The sequence below is a fragment of the Lactuca virosa genome, chromosome 3 (genome assembly GCF_052849685.1).
Source record: "Lactuca virosa cultivar CGN04683 chromosome 3, Lactuca_virosa_CGN04683_v6, whole genome shotgun sequence".
NCBI lineage: Eukaryota > Viridiplantae > Streptophyta > Magnoliopsida > Asterales > Asteraceae > Lactuca > Lactuca virosa.
In genome coordinates this window covers 415,626,794-415,653,489 of record NC_136428.1, presented here as the reverse complement: position 1 = coordinate 415,653,489, position 26,696 = coordinate 415,626,794, and the positions used below count along the sequence as shown (strand labels likewise).

The 26,696-nt window shown below is 40.0% G+C and overlaps 1 pseudogene; it reads right to left on the bottom strand.

The window, feature by feature from the left end:
* Positions 1-14,366: 14,366 nt before the first annotated feature.
* Positions 14,367-14,998, bottom strand: LOC145165040 (oleosin pseudogene; annotated as a pseudogene).
* Between the last annotated feature and the right edge of the window lie 11,698 nt (positions 14,999-26,696).

Here is a 26,696-nt window from a genome sequence, read left to right as displayed (position 1 = left end):
GTTTTCTCTCAAGTAGCTCCCAATTTTTCAACTAGATCTTCAAGTGGTAAGTGTTTCTTTCCTTTGATTTGTTGATTCCTTACTCCATCTAGTATAGATCACTGATTTCATCCATGAAATCACCCCATTTTGGTAGATCTTCAAGTGTTCTTCAGTTTCACAAAGAACACCAAGAACAGCTATTAAGTTCTTGGGCTCCAAACACCCCTAAATGCTTCTACATCATAAGTACCCTTCTCCTGCATGTTATTTGCAAGATTTAAGCCTTAGAAAACGTCCAGAACTCACTCATCAAGGAGTGTGCGGCTGCACAAACTCATGTGGTCGTACACCCCTTATTTTAGTGCTTAAGGGCCTCAAACTCAAGTAGTATGCTAGCACATGATCAAAGACACTTAGGGGATGCAAGATATGACCTTGGAAATACGTTTTTGACCATTTTTCCTAGGAGTGTGCGGCCGCACACTCCATGGCCGCACACCCAATGGGCAGCACACCTGGTGGCCGCACACGCCCCTGTATGTCCGTACACCCATTTTATACGACCTTTGATGCTTCTAACACTTCAATCTAAGTGTTTTCTAGGTCCTAGGATGTTTTCCTTTCATGATTAGTTGTATAAAGACTAATTATATACATATATGTGCCAATATATGCTTATTAGGATCCGTTGTGCTCAAGTCTACACTTGGCACTTAGCATCCTACAAACCGATCTTTCATTCATAGCACTCATTGCAGGTGAGTTCATACCCCTTTAACTTACCTTTTAAATGATTTTAAATGCTTTTATGGGGGGGAATACAAGTAGAAACATTATAGTTTTTATATCAATCGCATGTGATTAATAGCTATCAAATGATGGATTTCTTATACTTCAAACTATGTTTACAAACAAACTACTTCAAATAATTTTACAAACTCTTTTATATGCAAAACTCTTTATCAAGCTATTTTAAACTCATACTTTGTCAAAAGCATACCTATATAGATATAGTTATATAAGTAGAGTTGAAAGGACTTAGGACTGACAACTCGCCTTACTTCCTATTCCTTGTTTGGTTGTGGACTTAGGGTATCGGTTGTTTGTCCGAATGTCGTTTGAATCTTAGTTATATATTATGTATATGTATATAGATATAAAAGTTCTTTATTCAGTTCAGATCCTTTGAGTAGCAAAGGTGTTCAATCATGTTCATTCATAACAACAACATTGCTAGTAAACTATAATAGGTATAGTTTAGGAAGTCACTAATACTATTACTAGGACAATGAAACATACTAAGAGTCAGTTCATACATGAGTCAGTACTTACTATAACGAGAAACAATACTTACTATAACGAGAAACAGATAGAGAATCCTATAACGAGAATCAACACATACTAGAGAACATATTACATACTAGAGAACATACTACATACTAGACAGAGAGGATACTATACTAGAACATACTATAATACTAGAATACTATAACATTAATGTGAGATACTACTTCATGGTGCGGCATATACTGCTGTGACACGTTTTGTACCCAGAGTCTCCTGGAAGGAGAGCGTGAATTTGTGTATAAATCTATACGGGATTGACCATCCGACAACTTGCTGCTAGCTACAGTGGGACCTGCAGGTCTACGGGTGACGAATGTCATATCGTTTCGACGTCTCGAACGTCGTGTTATACTAAGTCAAATCAAGCATGTATACAATCATATCACATTTTACCTTAATTAAACTAACCAGTTTAAGGGTAGTTAGTACAATTAGTAGTTACCTAGATAAAACTACTAGTACATCTTTATTTCCCATTTTCATTCACATTGTGATCTTCTCACATAAACGTTAATGAAAAACTATATTTTTGGTAATGATAGTTATACTTTGGGAAAACTCGCACTTTTACAGAAGAACAAACATAGAAAACAGTTGGGTCTTGGTAGAAGACCGCATTAGTAGAAAATATAGGATTTTCTAGGAAGCTACAAACATTTTCAACAAACACTTACAAACTCTTACATCAAACATTTACTAATATTTTCTTCAACTCATACAACAACGACACTAAAATACTTATGAACTCACCAGCTTTAATGTTGATCTACGCTTTCAAAATAACTTATATTCTCAGGTCGCCAGTACACAGGTACCGATGATCAGGTTTTTGAGAAGATGGAGCACATTCAAGACTCATCTTTCATTTTGATTCATTCATTTTTGGTGTCATATAAACTACAGAACACACTTGTATTAAAATTATTACTATTAATGCAATGGATGATGTTGTTGCTTGTTTACTATTATGCATTGTTGTGATACTATACATGATGTCCTCCACCCCCGAACGTTCCGCCATTTCGGTTTTGGGGTGTGACATTATATTCTGACAGAATAATCGACAGTAGAACAATAAGATATATGTAATAATATATTCTGATAGAATATTCAATAAGAATAATCTATATAGTGTGTTTATTTTTTTGTTATTAGAGGGTATTCTATTATTATAGAATACTATATAAGGTTTTTTATTTTTTAAGAATGTGATGAAAATTTTAACATGTATCCAATAATTTGTTATTCTTCAAAAAGTTATTTCAATCAAAATATATATTCTGTCAGAACATTTATTATTTTATGGTTCAAGAATTGTTATTTTTTAATATACTCATAAATATATTCTGTCAGATTGTCCGAATTAAAAGAATTATCATTCAAAAAATTGGATTTTTAAAATTAATAGAATCTATGATCCCTTAAAATATGCAATTTTCCTTTAATAAATCTATCTTAATTGACAAAAATACCCTTGCAATTAAATTAGATGGTATTTTTCAATTATATTTAATTTAATAATATTTATTAATCACTTTTTTAAAATAACTAAACCTACATCCACACAATAAATAGTTAGAATACAATAACCTAAACCTATATATATATATATATATATATATATATATATATATATATATATATATATATATATATATATATATATATATATATATATATATATATATATATATATATATATGAAACTCATCTTCGTAAAACTCGAATATTCAAATTTTGGATATCTCAGAATTTCTAATAATGGATTTTGAGTATCAGAATCCGTATCAAAGGATTCGGATATCTGAAACTACGAATACAAATTTAGATACCAAAATCGGATATTCGAAATTCTATGAATTTGGTTATTATCAAAGATCAAATTAATCAAAAGAGATTTGTTAACGGTTAAGTAATAACTAATAACAGTAGTGAAAACTCAAATCAAATAATTACAAAAAGCCATTAATAGAATAGTAGAAAAGTAAATGATATTTACACTCTCTTTTGGTAGCTTTAGTATCCATACGTCAAAATACTAAACATCCAATGCCACTACCATGGTATCAATGGTAATGACATGTACCTATTATTATATATTTTAAATCTAAACAACCCTTATGAACAGTAATGGTTTGGATTTGGAAGAATTAGTCCTTTACTTTTTCAAAGTTGAAAAATGTGGTATCTTTTTTCGGTTTTTCACTATAGGATTTTTATTTGGAAGTGGGCCATGGATTTGCATTATCATCATGTTTATTTTTTCGGTTACTCACACGTATTATATTCCCTCCACCAATTTCTGGCCTTGCACCGCCTTATTGATTTTATCCGTTTTCTCCAAAAAAATCTAAGCGTCCCAAAATACTCGGAATCAGATGTGGAGATGATCATATTCTTATGTGTTTGTAATGGTATTTTTGTTGATTAGTGGTTCGATTTAGGGCTTTTCAAGCAATTCCTTCATTGTCTCCACTGATTAGTTCACCGGAGTCTCCTTTGGACGAAGATAGACCACCATCACTTCTGCTTTCTGCTTCTGACACATTACCTCCTACCCCGATTCTTCCGTCCTTCCATATACGTTTCTACTCTTCTTTTACCCAAATTTCGTTTCTATATTATTTACGTATTTTTATTTTTTTTCCTTTGATTGGGACTTCAATTAGTATACTTATATGTGACTTGAGATGTATGTAGTTTGATATTTATAACCAATTGAAGAACTACTTATGACACAGTTGAAAATTAGGGTTGTTTGGATGTTTGTTTTCAAACCTTCATGTAACTTCTCTTCTTTTCCCTAAATTATGTTTCTATATTGTTTACGTGTTTCTTTGATGAAAGCGTCCATCTTTGAAAACTATGTTCAGGTCAAATAGATGGAAACGGCTCCAGAAATTGAAGGCATTGGCTTCAGCCTTGGTATCGTCCATGTAACATTAACATTTAGTATATTTAACAATTAAAGGTATGATTTATGGGCGAAGAGATAAGCATAGTTTACAAGGAAGTGGGATAAAAGGGTACATGCTTCAGGTTCATTGTTGTATTTATGGTTTGTGTATCTGATCTCAGTAAAGACAACAAGGCTATGATAAGCTCTCCTTCTAAAGGGTATAATTATACTTCTTCTATAGTTTTTCTCATCATTAGCAGCGATGAATGGCGAAAGATAGCATAAAAATTTATAGCTGCACAAGGAATTAAATTCTTAGTAGTGAAAAACATATGACAACTTTAAGAAAGTCTAGCATTGGATTCTCCTTCCTCCATTTTTTATTACAAGTCGTCGTTCTTGTCATGTGCAAGTTCATACAAAAAGTGACCTTTTATGGGTGAACTGTGTTGGATGTGAAAAATGTCCCAAGAAAAGTGACATAGGAGTATGTTCTTTCTCTTAATTGAACCTTCTACAAACTTTTCCATATCAATCTCTTTGGTTTAAATATATTCATTTCAGAAGTTCTTACTATTGCTTTTTATAGATATCACTTGCACTATACAATCACAAAGCTTCCTCAACTACAAAAAAGATTAAGTGTGATCAAGAAACTTGCATTACGACAGTCAGTGCTCCTAATGATGACTGTATGGTCAGAATGTATTGTTCATATCAAGTTACATATTGTGATGGGAGTTCAACCATGGGATATTTTTTCTAAGATACCATACATCCTGACCAACCTTCTAGAGACCTCCAAACCACATTCATGAATGGGAGTATTGCATTCAGGCAAGTATGCTCATCCATCTATTATTAAGAGCTATATAGTCTTCCGTTTGACCATATGATGATCTTATGATAATTTATTCTAGGTGCAGATCTCAACAATCAAGGGAGTTAGGTTCATCGAAACATACACTAGATGAGATAATAGGGTTTAGGCAAGCAAATTCTTTGATACTTTCACAACTTGCTTTTGCTAAAATGGTCAAAAAGGTCATTTTACATTTCTTATATGGCTCTAAAGGATGAGGCATATATGCCATTGGAGAAGTTGTGCAATCGAAATTACAGATAACACCAATGATTCCAGTTACGTGATTTAGTTTATCAACATGTTTTACAAAAGATAAGCGAAATTTAAGCATTAAAGTTAAATTATTAACGCTATTTTCCTTATGATTCTCATGATTATCTTTTTGGCATATATTGGTGTTGCACTACCTGATATAAAGAGTCATGTTGTTAATCAACAGTTCACATGGTACAAGTACGCTGGAAAGTAAGTGTTCTTTAACCAGTCAAGTTTTCTATTTTTGAATATTATTGAGCTTTTCTCGATAGTTATGATATTATTAATCTTATATGTTATACATGTTAAAGATTCATTAATCCTATGATAGTAATTAATGTAGTGTGGATAACGATTTTTCAGATGTGATATTTCACATTGAAAATTCAATTTCTTTGAAAGTTTATCCCCACCAATTTCTCTTTGAAGTTGAGGTACATATGCAATGTCATCCCTTTTTATGTATAGTGGTTGCTTAAGGCTTTTTATCTAACTAATTTGTAACATCCCAAGTTCGAAAGCAAGAAGTTGAAGGGTGCAGAGTGTAAATTTAGGAAAGGGACTCGACGAGTAGGTCCGCTTACTCGCCGAGTCGGAGCGGGGTTCTATCGCGGATTAAGTGGCCAACTCGCCGAGTCGGTGGCTTGGACTCGACAAGTTGGTGCTGGAATGAGAAAACCCTAATCTTAGGGTTTGCACCCTATTTAAAGGACTTTATGTCCCTCTTCCAGCCTCCTAATCCCCCAGAGAGTTCCAGAAAACCCTAATTTCATGTGAGACTTCATTGTTGAGGAGATTGGAGCTTGGAAGAGGAAATTGGTGGAAGGAGCTTTTGAAATTGGAGGCTAGCATCAAGGGGCTTGTGTAGGTCTGGGATCTACATCAGTTTGGACACATCTCAGAGGTAAGGAGCCATTATCTTAAGCTATTTCCTTTTGGGTTCATCCTTGGTGGTTGATTTGGAGTTCCTTAGCTTGTTTGAGATCTATTTCGGGTTTGGAGCTTAGATCTGAGGTTGCTACTCTAGATCTAAGCCTGTGATGGTCCTTATTGTCATAAAGTTTCTGTTTAAGAGTTGTTGGTGAAGCCCCCTAGTCCTTAGCCCTAGCCCTAGAGTGTTTTGGGCTTATATCTCCTTCCTTTCACGTAAAGTTTGCAACTTTACGTGATGGTTAGGCTGTAGTAGAGTGGATCTATGGATTGGAGCCCCTGCATGGCTCGAAAAGCCTCTTAATGGATTGAGAACTGGAGAGACTCGGCGAGTCACATGGGTGTACTCGACGAGTTGTATGAAGATTGCCTTGGACTCGACGAGTTGGAAGAATAACTCGGTGAGTCTGTTGAAGATTGCCTAGGACTCGGCGAGTCTGTTCTTGGACTCGGCGAGTCTGGTCGCGGAACCCAAACCTCTTCTGGTTAAGCCTAGGATCGGTGAGTCGAGGGACGACTCTGTGAGTTGAGCGGGATGGGACTCGGAGATCGTTGGACTCGCCGAGTCTTGGGGCGACTCGGCGGGTTGAGTCGTGTTATGGGAGTTTCTGAGTATACGAACTCGACGAGTCGACGGGTCGACTCGGCAAGTAGAATCAACCAGGAAGGTTGACTTTGACTGAGGACCTTCACTTTGACCAAGAGTTGACCAGTTTGACTTCCAAGGGTATTTTGGTAATTTTGGTATTTATGGAATTGATTCTTTGGTAGTGTTCTGTGGTGAAGTTCGTGTCGGTGGTCGGAGCAGCTTGGTGTTATCTCTTCAGTCGGCAATTGCAGGTGAGTTATCCTCACTATATCGACAGGGTCTACGGCACCAAGGCCGGCCCTTTATCGAATGGAAGTCCGGGTATTGTTTGTTACGTTATTGTTTTGCTAGATCTGCATCCTGGTATTTAGGATGGTGTTATGTTAGTGACCTGGTTAAGGTCGATACCCGGTATATAGGGTATGTTATGCTAGTGACCGGTTAGGTCGGAATCCTGGTTAGGATGTTGATATGCTATGTGATCTGTTAGACTGTTTGTCTGGTTAAGGATTTGTTATGTGATTAATGGTTTTATGTGCACATGGTTGTTTGGCGGGGGTTGGGTTGAGGCGGGTTCTGCTTTGTGCTGTAGGCGAACATACCCGGGGCGGACCGGATATTCCGAAGGCCCAGTGAGCGGTCCAGATAGGCTGAAGGCCCCAAGAGGGCGGACTAGACGTGACGAGGCTCGGAGAGTGGACCAGGCCGATTGAAGGCCCGGTGTCGGCGGACCAGTCATACTGTAGACTCAGAGAATGGACCAGGTGGATTGAAGGCCCGGTGCGGGCGGACCAATCACACTGTAGACTCGATGTACATTACTAGACTCGGAGGGTGGACCAAGTGGACTGAAGGCCCGGTCCGGGCGGACCAGTCACACAATAGACCCGATGCGCATGGTTGTTCTATTTGTGATATGTTATGAGTATATTTATGTGTCGTTGGTATTTTGGGGGTAACTCACTAAACTTTCGGGCTTACAGTTTCAGTGTATTGTTTCAGGTACTTCAGGTGATCGTGGCAAGGCGAAGGCGTGATCGTACCACTCCTCATGTTTTATGATTTATGTGATATGGTTCTGGGGTATACTCTGATGTTTAAACTATTTTGAAAACAAGATGTATGAACTTAATGGTTTGTGAATGAATTAAAATGTTTTAATTTGGCTCAATTTTTATGGGTGTTACAAGTTGGTATCAGAGCCTTGGTTTGAGTGAATTGGAGGAACATTCGTGTGAATCCAGTCTCAAATCAAGGAGGGATTTTCAAAATGGTTTTCAAAAGGTTTTCAAAATAAGTAAGGGTGGATGCAGAGGGTACGATCAGCCGGAGCCAGTAAGTAGACACCAAAATACCATACAAGTTATTGATTATGTGATATGTTAGAACAGCATGCTAGTACTAGGCTAGGGATCTTCAGGAATTGCATGATAGAATTGCCTGATTTGTGATGCCTGTTAGCCTAGGGTTTTCTTGATATGAGATATTCGGTATTCCTCTAGGGGTGAGGATTGAGTGCTTGCTATGTATGTTTGTGCTTAGGGCGTTGTGGTCATACTTGAGACAAATATGGGTAGGTGTGGAAGGTAGTATGGGCCCGCACTACTGAAAGCACAGGACCCATACGCGTTTCAAGGAAGTCACAACCCCTAGGCTGTTGGTTAGAGGTTAGTTCGCGGCAGTTATGCGAGGAGATCAGGTCAGCGCCAGAGTTGTCGGCCGTATGGCGGATGCGAGACGTTTCGAGTTAGGATCCGGTTCAGGATCGGAAGATGGTGGTCAGGATGGATCAGCACTACCCGAGGTTATTTTACAGATGAGGACGGATGAGTTGGATGTTAGGATTCAGGAGATCCTGCTGGAGGAGGTTGCTGCTATGTTCCGGGCCGAGTTACCGTAACTGTTTGGGTCGATCAAGACCGCCATGGTTGAGTATTTTAATGAGCGCTATGCAACTCTTGCAGAGACAGCGGCCGCGGCAGCCGCAGCGGCAGGGAGAGGAGCCAGTCGGGGTTTTCAGTATCGGGATTTCGATAATATGAAGCCCCCTACCTTTGATGGAGTTCAGGATCCTATCATTGCTATGAGATGGTTGTCAGACGTGGAGGGTTGTTTCTTCACGTGTTCATGCCCTGCGGATCAGAGGGTGAGGTGTGCTCTGAACCTTTTAAGGCTCGGGGCGAAGGATTGGTGGAGGTTGACTACGGGATCTTATTCGGATGCGCAGCGGGCTGCGGTTACTTGGGATCAGTTCCGGAAGATGTTCAGCACTCGTTATGTTCCACGGGTTGAGAGAGAGAGGTTGGCTCAGGAGTTCCTGGAGCTGAAGCAGGATTCAGAGTCGGTGACGGAGATCACCAAGATGTTCCCTGAGAGGGCGATGTTTTGCCCGGAGTTTGCTTCGGACCAGGCTCAGATGTCCCGATATCTGAGTATGCTCAAGAGGGACGTCAGGCAGTTTGTGTCCACGTAGAGGTGTGATACCTTGTTAGAGCTGCAGGAGGCCGCCAGGCGGTGGGAGTTAGAGATGGAGTTGTAGTTATGGTAGCAGAGGCAGACCCCGGTGCAGTCGCAGCCGGCGCCGAAACGGTCCAAAACCGTTGACTCTAGGGTTGGAGGTCAGAGCAGCCGCACTTGTGAGAAGTGTGGGAAGGGTCATGCCGGAGTTTGTTGGTCCGGTGGTGCGTGTCGCAAATGTGGGAAAGAGGGGCATTATGCGAGGGATTGCCGTGAGTCGGTCCCGGCTCAGGATAGGAGGATATGTTATCATTGTCATCAGGTTGGACACTTGAGGGTCAACTGCCCACAGTTTGCTGCAGGATCGGTGCAGGCTCCAGCACCAGCCACTTTGAGGATTACTGGTGGACGTCAGGGAGGAGCAGAGCCTCCGAGGGCTCAGGGACGTGCATTCCAGCTTACAGCAAAGGAGGTCAGGGCAGAGCCGGATGCAGCTGCGGTATGATTGAGGATCTTAGTAGTTAGGAGTTGTAGTTGGTTAGCGTCCAGGAGGATTCTTGGTCGAAAGATAAGGTATATGATCTCGTTGCTTGGAATAGCAACTGCGTTGCGAGAAGTGTGCAGTTGAGATTCGAACTTCCTTGGAGTTTGGGATGTGCGATGTCGGGAGAGTGTTCTGTGGAGATTACTCACTCCGGAGGGATTTAGTTCCGGGAGAAGAGGGGAAACTTTATCAAGTAGGGTCGATCGTGTTATGCCGGTGTGTCAGCGTAAGTTAATAATGGGTACACTAAGTGGGGAGAATTGGAAAATTCTCCGGTGAAACAGCAAGCATCCAGGGTTGGTTAGATGTGTGGATTTATTAGTGTTGTTAGCAGAGAGTGTAGCATGATTGGAGCAAGTGATAGTCAAGCGGGGCAGGGAACAGACCATGGTTTCAGAAAAGGTAGTTGTTTGATATGAGGCATGGGTTTAGGCCATGGAAAGGATTCCGGGAACGGAACTGGATTTCGGAACCCCAAGAGGGCTAGAACAGACTGCATGGGAGAGATTCCCGGGAAGAATGGTTCAGGGCGATGTACGACAATTTCGAGTGGCCCGGATAGACTGAAGGCCGGAGGGCGTACCAGTCAGGCCGAAGGCTCGGGGAACGGTCCAGACAGGCTGAAGGCCCAGGAGGGTGGTCCAGACATGCTGAATGTTCTGAGAGTGGTCCAGATAGGCTGAAGGCCTGGAAAGGCGGTCCAGTCATGCTGAAGACTCTGTATGTGCTAGTGGATCGGTATGTAGAGAATGAGTGATTATGTCGCCATGCAATGGTAATCGATATGGTCTGGCCCCAAGTATTGATCGTGGTGATGGAGTCGGTTGGAGGCCGTGTGTGGGCCTAGTTAGTTATGTGATCGGATTCGGAGTATATGGGAGTTCGAGAATAGCAGTTGCTCTACATGGATAGTGTAGAGTGGAGTTTAGCTCAGTGGCACTTATAGGTGTGGTAAGGGTTGTTGAGTAGACTTCCTGGAATGGAAAGGTATGTAGCTCCGGAAGGAGGGGGGTCCTCTTAAAGGAAGGCAGGGGAGTAAATGGATGATCGAAAGTGCTTGGTAGTAAGCACTGGGATTGTACCAGATATACGGGTTGGATGCCCGTTGAGGTTGTGGAACGATTAACACTGACGCGGAGTCAGGGGAGCTCGGAAGTGATGCAAGGGTAGATCCTTGGATTCCGAATTATGGTTGTGGTCATGAGCTATGGATGTAGTGGTGTTCTATCCTAGGGATGGCTGGAGCATCATAGGCGTGCCTGGTCTTCCAGCCCGAGGCTGATTGGTCCAGGTACGATGTGTATGAACGTTATAGTTGGGTGTTCAGGAGGGTTGCTCCGGAGCTGTGAAATGTTCCATCATGTCAGCGCGTTAAGGGATTTGATCCAGGGAGGAAACGGGATGAGTTTCCATCGGTGCAAGTTAATAGATGTAGCGCCAGTTGGGCGAAGGATAGCGAGTTAATACTGGGTCAAGACCCGGTGGTTTAGAATGGTATCCAGTTTTCGCAGGTGGCGAATGAATGCGTAAGACGGAAGTAAGGTAGTGTCTTCTGGTGGCACTTAGTTGATGAGTGTTGTTATTAGAGAAAGGAAGCCGGTGGCCGGCTTGAAGCGGTTATCAGGACCCTGCAAGGGAAGAGATGAATTTTAAGGATTCGATAGCAGTGTTTGAAGGAATCTAGGTTGGTTAAGATCAGTGGATGCATTGTGGGAGTATCATCCGGAAGTTGGTGTTGCCGCAGGCTTCAAGGACGAAGCCTAATTTAAGTGGGGGAGAATTGTAACATCCCAAGTTCGGAGCAAGAAGTTGAAGGGTGCAAAGTGTAAATTTAGGAAAGGGACTCGACGAGTAGGTCCGCTTACTCGTCGAGTCGGAGCGGGGTTCTATAGTGGATTAAGTGGCCAACTCGTCGAGTCGGCGGCTTGGACTCGACAAGTTGGTGCTGGAATGAGAAAACCCTAATCTTAGGGTTTGCACCCTATTTAAAGGACTTTATGTCCCTCTTCCAGCCTCTTAATCCCCCAGAGAGTTCCAGAAAACCCTAATTTCGTGTGAGACTTCATTGTTGAGGAGATTGGAGCTTGGAAGTGGAAATTGGTGGAAGGAGCTTGAGAAATTGGAGGCTAGCATCAAGGGGCTTGTGTAGGTCTGGGATCTACATCAGTTTGGGCACATCTCAGAGGTAAGGAGCCATTATCTTAAGCTATTTCGTTTTGGGTTCATCCTTGGTGGTTGATTTGGAGTTCCTTAGCTTGTTTGAGATCTATTTCGGGTTTGGAGCTTAGATCTGAGGTTGCTACTGCATATCTAAGCTTGTGATGGTCCTTATTGTCATAAAGTTTCTGTTTAAGAGTTATTGGTGAAGCCCCCTAGTCCTTAGCCCTAGCCCTAGAGTGTTTTGGGCTTATATCTCCTTGCTTTCACGTAAAGTTTGCAACTTTATTTGAGGGTTAGGCTGTAGAAGAGTGGATCTATGGATTGGAGCCCCTGCATGTGTGGTTGGTATTTTGGGAGTAAGTCACTAAGCTTTCGGGCTTACAGTTTCAGTGTATTGTTTCAGGTACTTCAGGAGATCGTGGCAAGGCAAAGGCGTGATCGTACATCTCCTCTTGTTTTAAGATTTATGTGATATGGTTCTGGGGGATACTCTGATGTTTAAACTATTTTGAAAACAAGATGTCTGAACTTAATGGTTTTTGAATGAATTAAAATATTTTAATTTGGCTCAATTTTTATGGGTGTTACATAATTGTATCACACATACACTTTATGGGATCAAGACTAGTGTGTTGGTTTTCAACACAGTTACATGCAATCAAAGGATGGCAAAGAAATGAATTTTTTTGGAGTTCAGTCAGGACATATATTTTTGTATTTCTTTTTGTTAGTCTTATTGTATGATGGGGATTGAGGAGGGCATTCACATCTTTTCCACATATGGGAGATCGAGAGCAAGTTGTTGTGCCTTATTCTTGAGTAGATTTTTTTCCCACTGACATTAGCCCAATACCTTTTGTATAACAATCATTGCACAACATACACTTCACAGTAGGAAATAAGAATATTAATTTTGATATTTTACATTAAGGAGGTTTGATGATATTGCATATATGGAATGTTTTAAATGCATATCTTGTATTAATAGATAAATTGGTAACATACGATCTGGAAAATAAGACAATTGGATGGATCGAGTATAATTCCAAGTGTATTTCCCCTTCGGTTGTTGATTTTTTAAACAACATCATATCTACAAAGGGTAAGATGGTCATTAATTTTTTGGACTGTTCAAGTCATTCCAAAAGAAAAAAAGTCTTTGTTCGTACAACACTTCCTATATAAACATCATTTATCCGGACAATATTTTAGCCTTTCAAAACTTGATGAAAAAAGGAAACGTTCCCTTAAACCCTTTAAACATTTTATCCATGAAGTAATTCCTAGATAAATGATATGATAAAAGTAATTGAGAAAATGTTGACATATTCGGAGAAATGGAAGGGAAAAGATATATGAGGGCAAATTTGTAAAAATGTTAGCACACAAAGGGGAAAGTTTTCTATGAAAAACCTTTTTATATCAAGTCGTTCTTTATGCACCATACCAAAAGAGAAACTTATATATATATATATATATATATATATATATATATATATATATATATATATATATATAGGCTTAGGTTATTCTATTAAAAGTAATTATTGTGTTATTGTATGCATACATGTGGGCCAATCAAATTTACTTATTTTAAGAAAGTGATTAATATATATTATTGAATTAAATATAATTGAAAATATCATCTTAATTAATTAGAAGGGTAATTTAGTCAATTAATATAGATTTAATAAAGGAAAATTGCATTTTTTAAGGGATTATAGATTCTATTAATTTTAAAAATCCGATTTTACGAATTATAATTCTTTTAATTCGGACATTCTGACAGAATATGTTTATGAGTATATTCAAAAATAAAAATATTCTTGAACCATAAATAATAAAAATATTTTTGAATCTATTTCTTGATCATGAATTTAAAAACTTCTTGTAGAATAACAAATTCTTGAACAATCAATTTAAGAATAAAAACAAAAAATACATTATTTCTTATAGAATACGGGTAACAATTGTTAAGAATTACATTTGTTGTTAAACAATAAAAATAAAAAACAATCAAAACGGGAAAGAAAACATCAAAATCTAACAACGACTAATACATTCTAAAAGAATAATGTGGTCCGTTTCAATTTTGTGGTCTGTTCTTTAAGAATCAACTTCTGTGATTCCAACAGAATTGGAATTCGTCTTTCCATTCCAATAGAATTGGAATTCGTGATTTCATTCCAATAGAATTGGAATCTGACCAATATCATCCATTGAATCATCTACATAAACATACTTGTTACCTTTTCATAATTCAACCTTGTCAAGATCCTGCACTGTCCACATAAATGAAGTGTTAAATCAGGAAAAAAAAATTCGAATGAAAAGCAAATTAATCATTTCCTGTCAAAAGAATCAAAAATTAAACAAAAAAACAACAAATGAAAAACTGAAATCAAGAACCCTAATTTGAACAAAGAAGATGGAGATGGTCGATGAAGTGATTAGTAGTGTTCACAAGGGATATATGGAACATATAATTGGAGCAATACCAGAAAAAAAAATCTTTCAATCTCTTCCTTTTCGCTCCTGTAAGTTTAAAAAACATAGAACTTGAGTCCTGGCACCACGTCCTTCCTTGGCACCTCCATGAACTTGACCCTCTGGTCCAATTTCATGAGCCTTGTCATGTATGGTCTGGCCCACCTGCTTCGTCTTTTGCCCTGTGTACTCCACCATGTCTTGAACCCGCCTCTTCGCATAGTCAATCTGCTCCAGCACCGTCGACCCCGTCACCTGCCTCAGATTGTTCAACAGAAAAGACAAAGAGCTCATCCCCGTCAACCCAAACGTCCCGGATGTCAGAAATCCGACTACCGCCAGCCCGATGGTGAGGATTGTCGGAACAATAATTGGGCTGAAGATGATGAAAACTGGGGTCGCGATAGCCAGTCCAATCATAGTACCCACAAGGGTGATTCCTGCGAGACCAAGTAGAATTCCACCGACCGGAAGGAGGGCCATGACGGCGAAGATTTTGCTCTTTGATGGACCTTATTGATCAGGGAAAAACGACGATTTGTTGCCGCCATGTTCGTATCGTGGGACAGAAGGGTAGGGTGGCGGCCGGTGGTGGGAGGCATAAGGATGGAGGTGACGGCTGGAGATGGTTTGATTAGGGTTACAGTGGTTTTAAAAAGCCTAGTAGCTGAAGTCAATGGTTACCATAATTATAGGATATTATTTGTGGAAACTAATTATCAAATTACCTATTTACCCTTATTTATTTATTTACTTATTTATTTTTATTTTAAATTTTGATTGGCCCACATTTATGCATACAATAACACAATACTTACTTCAAACACCTGAACCCCTCTCTCTCTCTCTCTCTCTCTCTCTCTCTCTCTCTATATATATATATATATATATATATATATATATATATATATATATATATATATATATATATATATATATATATATATATATATATATATATATATATATATATATACACACACTTCATTAAGTGGTTCCATTATGAAAATAGTTTTTAATTTGTTGATGGGTTTCGGTTTTTGTTTTAGGTGCTTCAAGCATCAAAGTGAAAGATGAGGAAATAGGGAAAGTGTAACTGTTGGGTGCCTATAACTTGTTTATAATGACATTTCTATTTCTTACCTAATCAACTGCAGAGAATTGCAAGCTAAAGCGAGAATATTGGCCTGATTTAGAGACAAACTTAGTCAGCCTCACTCAACCGATAAAAACCATAACTAACAACGCATATATGAAATCAACCTTAGTCGAACTTAGTCATAATTACATGTTTCACTATAATAAGAGGCGAGTTTGTGGAATCAATTCATGATATATCCAATTGATCTTAAATATTAGAAATTATCAAGAATGACCCATTAAGACATGAATTTATGTATCTTCACTTAGAAGTATTTTGTGAACATGCAAATGTTATGAATGTAATAGATTTTTAATCGATGAATTTAAAGGCTCCTATGCTTTGATTTATTTTAAAAATAAAAGTTAAAAAAAAAACCGACCCGTGGCGAAACCCGGGCTTTTTTACTAGTTTGAAATAAAAACAACATAATCAATTTAATAGATAATAATAGCATTACTTATACATAAATAGCAATTGTGAACTAGAAATCAAAAATATAAATAACATAAACATAACCTCTTTCAAAAAATAGAACCATGTAAACAATTATATACATAAACATATATAAAAGGCTAAATGTTTGTAAGTTTCAACAATAATCAAAGAAAATAAAAATTTATATTTTTGGATATCTGAACTATTCGAAAATTTGGAATATCACTATCCGTATCCGAATCCGAATATGCAAAATTTCGGATAATTTTGTTTTTTTTTCGAATTTGGTTATTTTTTAAAACCTAGCGACCATGTTTCTTACGTGGGTGTGGTGGTGGATTCCATTTTTCGATGTATGATTTCAAGTTTTCGGTGATTGTTAGAGGTAGTCGCCAGAGGTGGTCGGCGGTTGCTGCTGACTAATGCTTTTTGCTGGGTGGCATTAGTGATGGTGGTAATGAGTTGGACTAGGTTCCACAAATTACTAACTTATTGAATTTATGTTTTTTAATTTATAAATAACAAATTAAAAAATTAAAAAATTAAAAAAGAAAATATAAAGGGAAAAAAGTCATTTCCTCTTGGCTAGGGATGAAAAATACAACAAAAAACAAACTATAGAGACGCTCCGAGTGCAAAATAAAAGATAGGGATCAAACGTGAAATTTTTACAAACCACATGGATGATTTTGGTAATTTTTTTGTTTAAAAGACTTTGAACATATCTGCTAATTTTTGTGATGCAATGGTCTGATAAGAATGGCAGAGAAGAAGAAAGGCGAGAAAGAAATCTCTGTATTTAATATTACTGTGACGACCATAAAATTTGAGCCAATTTAAAACATTTTATTTCATTCAAAAACCATTAAGTTCATACATCTTGTTTTCAAAATAGCTTAAACATCAGAGTATCCCCCAGAACCATATCACATAAATCATAAAACATGAGGAACGGTACGATCACGCCTTCGACTTGCCACGATCTCTTGAAGTACCTGAAACAATACACTGAACTGTAAGCCCGAAAGCTTAGTGAGTTACCCCCAAAATACCAACCACACATAAACATACTCATAACATATCACAAATAGAACAGCCATGCGCATCGGGTCTACTGTGTGACTGGTCCACCCGTACCGGGCCTTCAGTCCACCTGGTCCACCCTCCGAATCAAGCTATGTACATCGAGTCTACAATGTGATTGGTCCGCCCGCACCAGGCCTTCAATCCACCTGGTCCACTCTTTGAGTCTACAGTATGACTGGTCCGCCCACACCAGGCCTTCAGTCGGCCTGGTCCACTCTCCGAGCCTCGACACGTCTGGTCCGCCCTCTTGGGGCCTTCAGCCTATCCGGATCGCTCGCTGGGCCTTCGGGATATCCGGTCCGCCCTGGGTATGTTGGCCTACATCACAAAGCAGGACCCGCCTCAACCCAACCCCCGTCAAACAACCATGTGCACATAAAACAATTAATCACATAACAAATTCTTAACTAGACAAACAGTCTAACAGATCACATAACATATCAACATCCTAACCAGGATTCCGACGTAACCGGTCACTACCATAACATTACCCTATATACCGGGTACCGACCTTAACCAGGTCACTAACATAACATTACCCTATATACCGGGTACCGACCTTAACCAGGTCGCTAACATAACACCATCCTAAATACCAGGATGCATATCTAGCAAAACAATAACATAACAAACAATACCCGGATTTCCATCCGATAAAGGGTCGGCCTTGGTGTCGTAGACCCTGTCGATATAGTGAGGATAACTCACCTGCAATTGCCGACTGAAGAGATACGACCAAGCTGCTCCGACCACCGACATGAACTTCACCACATCACACTACCAAAGAACCAATACCAAAATTACCAAAATACCCTTGGAAGTCAAACTGGTCAACTCTTGGTCAAAGTCAAAGTCCTCAGTAAAAGTCAACCTTCCTGGTTGACTCTACTCGCTGAGTCAACCCGTCGACTCATCGAGTTCTTATACTCAGAAAACTCCCATAACACGACTCAACTCGCCGAGTCGCCCCAAGACTCGTCGAGTTCAACGATCTCGGAATCCCATCATGTCCAACTCACTGAGTCGCCAACCGACTCACTAATCCAAAGCTTTAACCAAAAGAGGTTGGGTTCTGCGACCAGACTCGCTGAGTCCAAGAACAGACTCGTCGAGTCCAAGGCAATCTTCAACAGACTCGTCGACTTGTTCTTCCAACTCGCCGAGTCCATGCACATGTTCATATAACTCGTCGAGTACACACATGTGACTCGTCGAGTCTCTTCAGTCTCAATCCATACAGAGGCTTCTCGAGCCATGCAGGGGCTCCAATCCATAGATCCACTCTTCTACAGCCTAACCCTCACATAAAGTTGCAAACTTTACGTGAAACCAAGGAGATATAAGCCCAAAACACTCTAGTGCTAGGGTTTATGACAAAGGGGCTTCACCAATAACTCTTAAATAGGAGCTTTATGACATTATGGACCATCATAAGCCTAGATCTAAAGTAGCAACCTCAGATCTAAGCCTCTAACTCGAAATAGCTCTCAATCAAGCTAAGGAACTCCAAATCAACCACCAAGGATGAACCCAAAAAGGAAATAGCTTAAGATAATGGCTCCTTACCTCTGAGATGTGCCCAAACTGATGTAGATCCCAGATCTACACAAGCCCCTTGATGCTAGCCTCTAATTTCTCAAGCTCCTTCCACCAAATTTCTCTTCCAAGCTCCAATCTCCTCAACAATGAAGTCTCACACGAAATTAGGGTTTCTGGAACTCTTTGGGGGATTAGGAGGCTGGGAGAAGGACATAAACTCCTTTAAATAGGGTGCAACCCTCGGGATTAGGGTTTTCTCATTCCAGCACCAACTCGTCGAGTACATCTTCCGACTCGGCGAGTTGGCCACTTAACCCGCATTCAAATCCTTCTACGACTCGACGAGTAGCATACCTACTCGTCGAGTAGCTTCCTTAATTTACACTTAGCACCCTCCAACTTCTTGCTTCCGAACTTGGGATGTTACCATTCTCCCCCACTTAAATTAGGATTCATCCTCGAAGCCTGCGGCAACACAAACTTTCGGATGATATTCCCACAATGCATCCACTAATCTCAAACCGACCCAGATTCCTTGAAACACTGCTATCAAATCCCTAAATTCCATCTCTTCCCTTGAAGGGTCCTGATCAACTGCTTCAAGCCGGCCACCGACTTCTTTTCTATGATGACAACACTCATCAACTAAGTGCCACATGTAGACACTGCCTTATTTTAAGAGGACCCCCACTCCTTCCGGAGCTACATACATTTCCTTTCCAGGAAGTCTACTCAACAACCCTTACCACACCTATAAGTGACACTGAGCTAAACTCCACTCTACACTATCCATGTAGAGCAACTGCTATTCTCGAACTCCCATATACTCCGAATCCGATCACATAACTAAAAAGGCCCACGCACGGCCTCCAACCAACTCCATCATCATGATCAATACTTGGGGCTAGACCATATCGATTACTATTGCATGGCGACATATTCACTCATTCTCTGCATACAGATCTACTAACACATACAGAGTCTTCAGCATGACTGGACCGCCTTACCAGGCCTTCAGCCTATGTGGACCACTCTCAGAACCTTCAGCATGTCTGGACCGCCCTCTTGGGCCTTCAGCCTGTCTGGACCGTCCTTCGAGCCTTCGGCCTGAGTGGTACGCCCTTCGGCCTTCAGTCTATCCGGACCGCTCAAAAATGTTGTACACCACCCTGAACCATTCTTCCCGGGAACCTCTCCCATGTAGACTGTTCTAGCCCTCTTGGGGTTCCGAACTCCAGATCCATTCTAAGAATTTTAACCCCATGCCTCATGTCAATCAACCACCTCATCTGAAACCACGGTCTGCTCCTTGCCCTACGTGTCTATCACCTGCTCTAATCAGACCACACTCTCAGCTAAAGACACTGCCGAATCCAAATAGCTAACCAACCTTGGATGCTTGCTGTTTCACCTGAGAATTTTCCAATTCTCCCCAATTAGTGCACCAACTACTAACTACCGATGGCGAAACCGGCATAGCTCAAACGTCCCTACTCGATATATTCCCCCTTATACATGAACTGATTTCCTCAGGAATGAGCAACCTTCGCATAACAACCCTCCCGTTATCGCACATCCGAACTCTAAGGAAGTTCGAATCTCAGCTGAACACTTCTCACATCGCAGATGCTATACCTAGCAAAGAGATCATATAACCTATCTTCCGATCATCTAAACTCCTGGGAATTAACCGTCTACAACTCCTAACTATCAAGATCCTCAGATCTACTATGAATCATGTTGAAAAGACGGAAAGGTTCACAATACCACACAATAACAAGATATCAAGATAGAAACATACCAGCAGTTGCATCTGGCTCTGACCTGACCTCATCTGCTGTAAGCTGGAAAGCACGTCCCTGAGTTCTCGTAGGCTCCGCTCCACCCTGACCTCCACCCGTAATCCTCAAAGTGGCTGGTGCTGGAGCCTGCACCGGTCTTGCAACAAGTTGTGGACAGTTGACCCTCAAGTGTCCAACCTGATGACAATGATAACAGATCCTCATATCCTGAGCCGGGACCGACTGACGGCAATCCCTCGCATAATGCCCCTCTTTCCCACACTTGCGACACGCACCACCGGACCTACAAACTCCGGCATGACCTTTCCCACACTTCTCACAAGTGTGGCTGCTCTGACCTCCAACCCTAGAGTCAACGGTTTTGGACCGTTTCGGCGCCGGCTGCGACTGCACCGGGGCCTGCCTCTGCTCTCGCAACTGCAACTCCATCTCTAACTCCCGCCTCCTGGCGGCCTCCTGCAACTCTAACAAGGTATCACACCTCTACGTGGACACAAACTGCCTGATGTCCCTCTTGAGCATACTCAGATATTGGGACATCTGAGGCTGCTCCGAAGCAAACTCCGGGCAAAACATCGCCCTCTCAGTGAACATCCCGGTGATCTCCGTCACCGACTCTGAATCCTGCTTCAGCTCCAGGAACTCCTGAGCCAACCTCTCTCTCTCAACCCGTGGAACATAACGAGTGTTGAACATCTTCCGGAACTGATCCCAAGTAACCGCAGCCTGCTGCGCATCCGAACTCCATCAAAAGTAGGGGCTTCGTATTATCGAAGTCCCGATACTGAAAACCTCGACCGGTTCCTCCCCCTTCCGCTGCTACAGCCGTTGTAGCTGTCGCGGCAGCCGTCTCCGCAAGAGCTGCATAGCGCTCATCAAAGTACTCAACCAGGGCGGTCTTGATCGACCCAAACATCTTCGGCAACTCAGCCCGGAACATAGCAGCAACCTCATCATGCAGGATCTCACGAATCCTGACATCCAACTCATCCGTACTCATCTGACCAATGACCTCGGGTGGTACTGGTCCATCCTGACCACCCTCTCCTGATCCCGATCCCGAACCGGATCCTGCCTCGAAACGTCTCGTAATCGCCATACTGAAAATACACCACAAGATATAAGGCATTCCTCATAATAACCCCGAGAACTAGCTCCCAACAAAACTCTAAGGGTTGTGACTTCCTTGATACGCGTATGGGTCCTGTGCTTTCAGTAGTACGGGCCCATACTACCTTCCACACCTACCCATATCTGTATCAAGTATCACTACAACACCCTAACAATAGCATATACATAACGAACACTCGATTCCCACTCCTAGAGGAGTACCACTATCTCATAACCGATCTACTATTCTCATGCAACCCACCCATCCATGAAACTTCCACCAACCCTGCAGCACTAGTGTACGCTAGTCATACATAATGCTGGACCCTATAGACTTTCGAATATCCAATCCTACCCTAAGCTCCCAATCATACAAGAACAGAACATAAAGCCAAATCAAACATTCTCAGGGTATAAGATCTTAATTATGTATAACCGTGATGCATACACTAAATAACTACAGTAATGATGTAAATTTCATACAAAGGAAACCCTAAGCTAGCAGACGTCATATAATCAGGCAATTCTATCATGCAATTCTTGAAGATCCCTAGCCTAGTACTAGCATGTTGTTCTAACATATCACATAATCAAATAACTTATATGGTATTTTGGGGTCTACTTACTGGCTCTGGCTGATCGTACCCTCTGCATCCTCCTTTACTTATTTCGAAAAACCTTTTGAAAACCATTTAGATAATCCCTCCTTGGTTTGAGACTGGATTCACACGAATGTTCCTCCAATTCACTCAAACCAAGGCTCTGATACCAACTTGTAACGACCATAAAATTTGAGCCAATTTAAAACATTTTATTTCATTCAAAAACCATTAAGTTCATACATCTTGTTTTCAAAATAGTTTAAACATCAGAGTATCCCCCAGAACCATATCACATAAATCATAAAACATGAGGAGCGGTACGATCACGCCTTCGCCTTGCCACGATCTCCTGAAGTACCTGAAACAATACACTGAACTGTAAGCCCGAAAGCTTAGTGAGTTACCCCCAAAATATCAACCACACATAAACATACTCATAACATATCACAAATAGAACAGCCATGCGCATCGGGTCTACTGTGTGACTGGTCCACCCGTACCGGGCCTTCAGTCCACCTGGTCCACCCTCCGAGTCTAGAGTGTGATTGGTCCGCCGTACCGGGCCTTCAATCCACCCGGTCCACTCTCTGAATATACAGTATGACTGGTCCGCCTACACCGGGCCTTCAGTCGGCCTGGTCCACTCTCCGAGCCTCGGCACGTCTGGTCCGCCCTCTTGGGGCCTTCAGCCTATCCGGACCGCTCGCTGGGCCTTCGGGATATCCGGTCCGCCCTGGGTATGTTCGCCTACAGCACAAAGCAGGACCCGCCTCAACCCAACCCCCGTCAAACAACCATGTGCATATAAAACAATTAATCACATAACAAATTCTTAACCAGACAAACAGTCTAACAGATCACATAACATATCAACATCCTAACCAGGATTCCGATCTAACCGGTCACTAGCATAACATTACCCTATATACCGGGTACCGACCTTAACCAGGTCACTAACATAACATTACCCTATATACCGGGTACCGACCTTAACCAGGTCGCTAACATAACACCATCCTAATACCAGGATGCAGATCTAGCAAAACAATAACATAACAAACAATACCCAGATTTCCATCCGATAAAGGGCCGGCCTTGGTGTCGTAGACCCTGTCGATATAGTGAGGATAACTCACCTGCAATTGTCGACTGAAGAGATACGACCAAACTGTCGAGTACACCCATGTGACTCGCCGAGTCTCTTTAGTTCTCAATCCATACAGAGGCTTCTCGAGCCATGCAAGGGCTCCAATCCATAGATCCACTCTTCTACAGCCTAACCCTCACATAAAGTTGCAAACTTTACGTGAAACCAAGGAGATATAAGCCCAAAACACTCTAGGGCTAGAGTTTATGACAAAGGGGCTTCACCAATAATTCTTAAACAGGAGCTTTATGACATTATGGACCATCACAAGCCTAGATCTGAAGTAGCAACCTCAAATCTAAGCCTCTAACTCGAAATAGCTCTCAATCAAGCTAAGGAACTCCAAATCAACCACCAAGGATGAACCCAAAAAGGAAATAGCTTAAGATAATGGCTCCTTACCTCTGAGATGTGCCCAAACTGATGTAGATCCCAGATCTACACAAGCCCCTTGATGCTAGCCTCTAATTTCTCAAGCTCCTTCCACCAAATTTCTCTTCCAAGCTCCAATCTCCTCAACAATGAAGTCTCACACGAAATTAGGGTTTTCTGGAACTCTTTGGGGGATTAGGAGGCTGTGAGAGTACACATTTGGTCACTGAGTTTTTTTTCGTCCACATTTACCCATTCAACTTGTTTAACTGTACACATTCAGTCTTTATGACTGATTATTTCGGGTTAGCCTGAAAAACTGACTTAATATGGTAGTATATTTCTCTTTTTGTATATATTTAGTCCTTAATATTGTACTACACATTTAGTCTATAATATTTTTTTGTTTCAAAATAAGTCTTGTTTGTTTTTGTACTCATTCAGTACTTATGAATGATTTATTTAAGTTTTTCTCACGACATCTTACGTGGGACAATCATTGATGAGGTGTTTGGGGCTGTTGATGCTTATGTTCATCGCGATCTCGACTGCTTGGTTGCGTAGGTCTTGTGGTTTGGCTTAGGTCTTGTGTTCTGAACGTCGTAACTTCTTCATACGATATCACATTTTAACGATCTTTATATCCATGTATTCGTTTTTTGAGTCTACTACAATTTTCGTTAAGATTACCCCCGTTAAAATGTAATATATTTTTACTTATGATTTTATAAAAAAACATCCATACATGCATTTATAAAAAACGTATGGATATAAAGATCGCAAGTAAAAAATATATCACTTTTAACAGGAATAATCTAAACAAAAGTTATAGTAGACTAAAGTACGAACGCGTGGATATTAAGATCGTTTAAATCCAAGATCGTATGAAGAAGTTATGACGTTCAGAACACATGACCTAAGCTACCAAGTAGTCGAGATCGCGATGAACATACGTATCAAAAGCCCCAAACACCTCATTAATGATTGTCCCACGTAAGATGTCGTTAGAAAGCCTAAAGAAATCATTTATAAGTACTGAATTAGTACAAAAACAAAAATGACTTATTTTGCAACAAAAAAGATTAAGGACTAAATGTGTACAAAAATATTAAGAACTATATATGTACAAAGTGAGAAATATATTACCCTATTAAGTCATTTTTACCGGCTAACATGCGGTAGCCGATCATAAGGACGTAATGTGTACTGTTTAATAGGTGGAAGGGGTAAATGTGGACAAAAAAAAAACTTTGTGACCAAATGTATACAAATTGAAAAATATATTACCCTTTTAAGTCATTATCCCTATACCAAAATAGTCATTGTATCATTATAGTGATTACGATTATTATTATTTGAGAACAAATAGCCTTTATAATAGTATAAACAAATATGATTGTTACAAACTACTATATGATCTATCATTTTAATTCTAAATTAAAGTTTTAGATTTTTTTCCTAAAGAAAAAAATCGTTATCGGTAACAATTAGGGATGTTATTTGGGTCGGAATCGGACCGAACCGACCCAAATAACCCGAAATACGAATAGGGTAATTGCATGAACCGTAAACCGAACTGATTAACCAATATGGGTTCGGTTCGGTTCGGGTATTAATCGGTTCGGTTCGATTATTACCCGAATAATCTGAACAACATGTAGAAGATGATTAATGACTTAATATAATCGAAAAAAAACGAATAAACCGTATTAGGATTCTATAACCCGAATAATAGAATAATAATGTACTTTTATACATCAATATAAAACATTCAAAGACTAACATAACACAATAACACATTGAAAGAATAGCATTTACACAGTAGATTAATATAATGAAAATTAATTTCTTACTTGACTAGACAAAGTAGGAATTCGTGAATCCTTAGAGACAATAGGAATGGTCAATTTTTGAAAGTCTAAAACAAGAGGAGAATCCACAAAAGTGATTTCAAGTTTGGAAATAATTGAGCAAATTTGTCGATTTTGAAATGACGAGAACAAGCATGTGGTGTTTTATTTATTTATTTATTTTTTCTGTTATGAACGATGAGGACACAAGTGTGAATCGTGATTTTGATTTCATTCGATAAGAGAAAGAGGACGATGAATGTTTATCCGGTTCGGGTATTTAGAACCCAATAAGCTCTTATTTGGGTAACCCAAACCGAATAATCCGAGAACCGAATAAGCATAATATAGATAGCCGAAACCCGAATCGAACTACTTATTCGGGTTTCAGTTCGGTTTGGTCGGGTTTCGGTCCGGTTCATGTTTCTATGCCAAATTCTCAATCCATAGTAACAATTATCAAAAGATGACATGCCAAAAACTTTTTTGAAAATGGTATGCGCAACTTAGGTAACTTGTGGTTGTTACTTATAGGAAAACGAAGGTCATGATTATATAAAACTTTTTACATAATGCCTTTTTTTTATTATTTTATTATTATTATTTATGTTTTAAGGTTTTCTTATATAAATTTTAGAAAGGCATGAACCAAACGTGCCTTCAACTCGCTCGGTTAAGTTGTGGCCCAATAGAGAGGCCTCCTTTACTTTTTGCCATTTCTATATTTTTTAAAACAAATTATAAAAATGGACGATGTCGTTTAACAAACATTAGGCACGTGATATGTCCTAACCGCTCAAAACAGACGGCGTGACTAAAAAAGGTCTTAGAAGCAAATTTTGTACACCATAAAAACTATTTACGTCAAAAAAATTTAACAACGATTAAATTTGTGATTTTTAAAAGACCATAAATACTATTTTTGTAGGTCATAACAAAATGTTTAATGATGTACAAAATAGAGTGTAAACACGCGTTGGCGAGTGTAAGTGGGGAAAATAAAATGTTAGAGATAAGGATGTAATATATAAATAGTATTATATAAAGATGATGGGTCCCATTTATGATTTGCAAGCCTTTCATCTGCTGAAAGA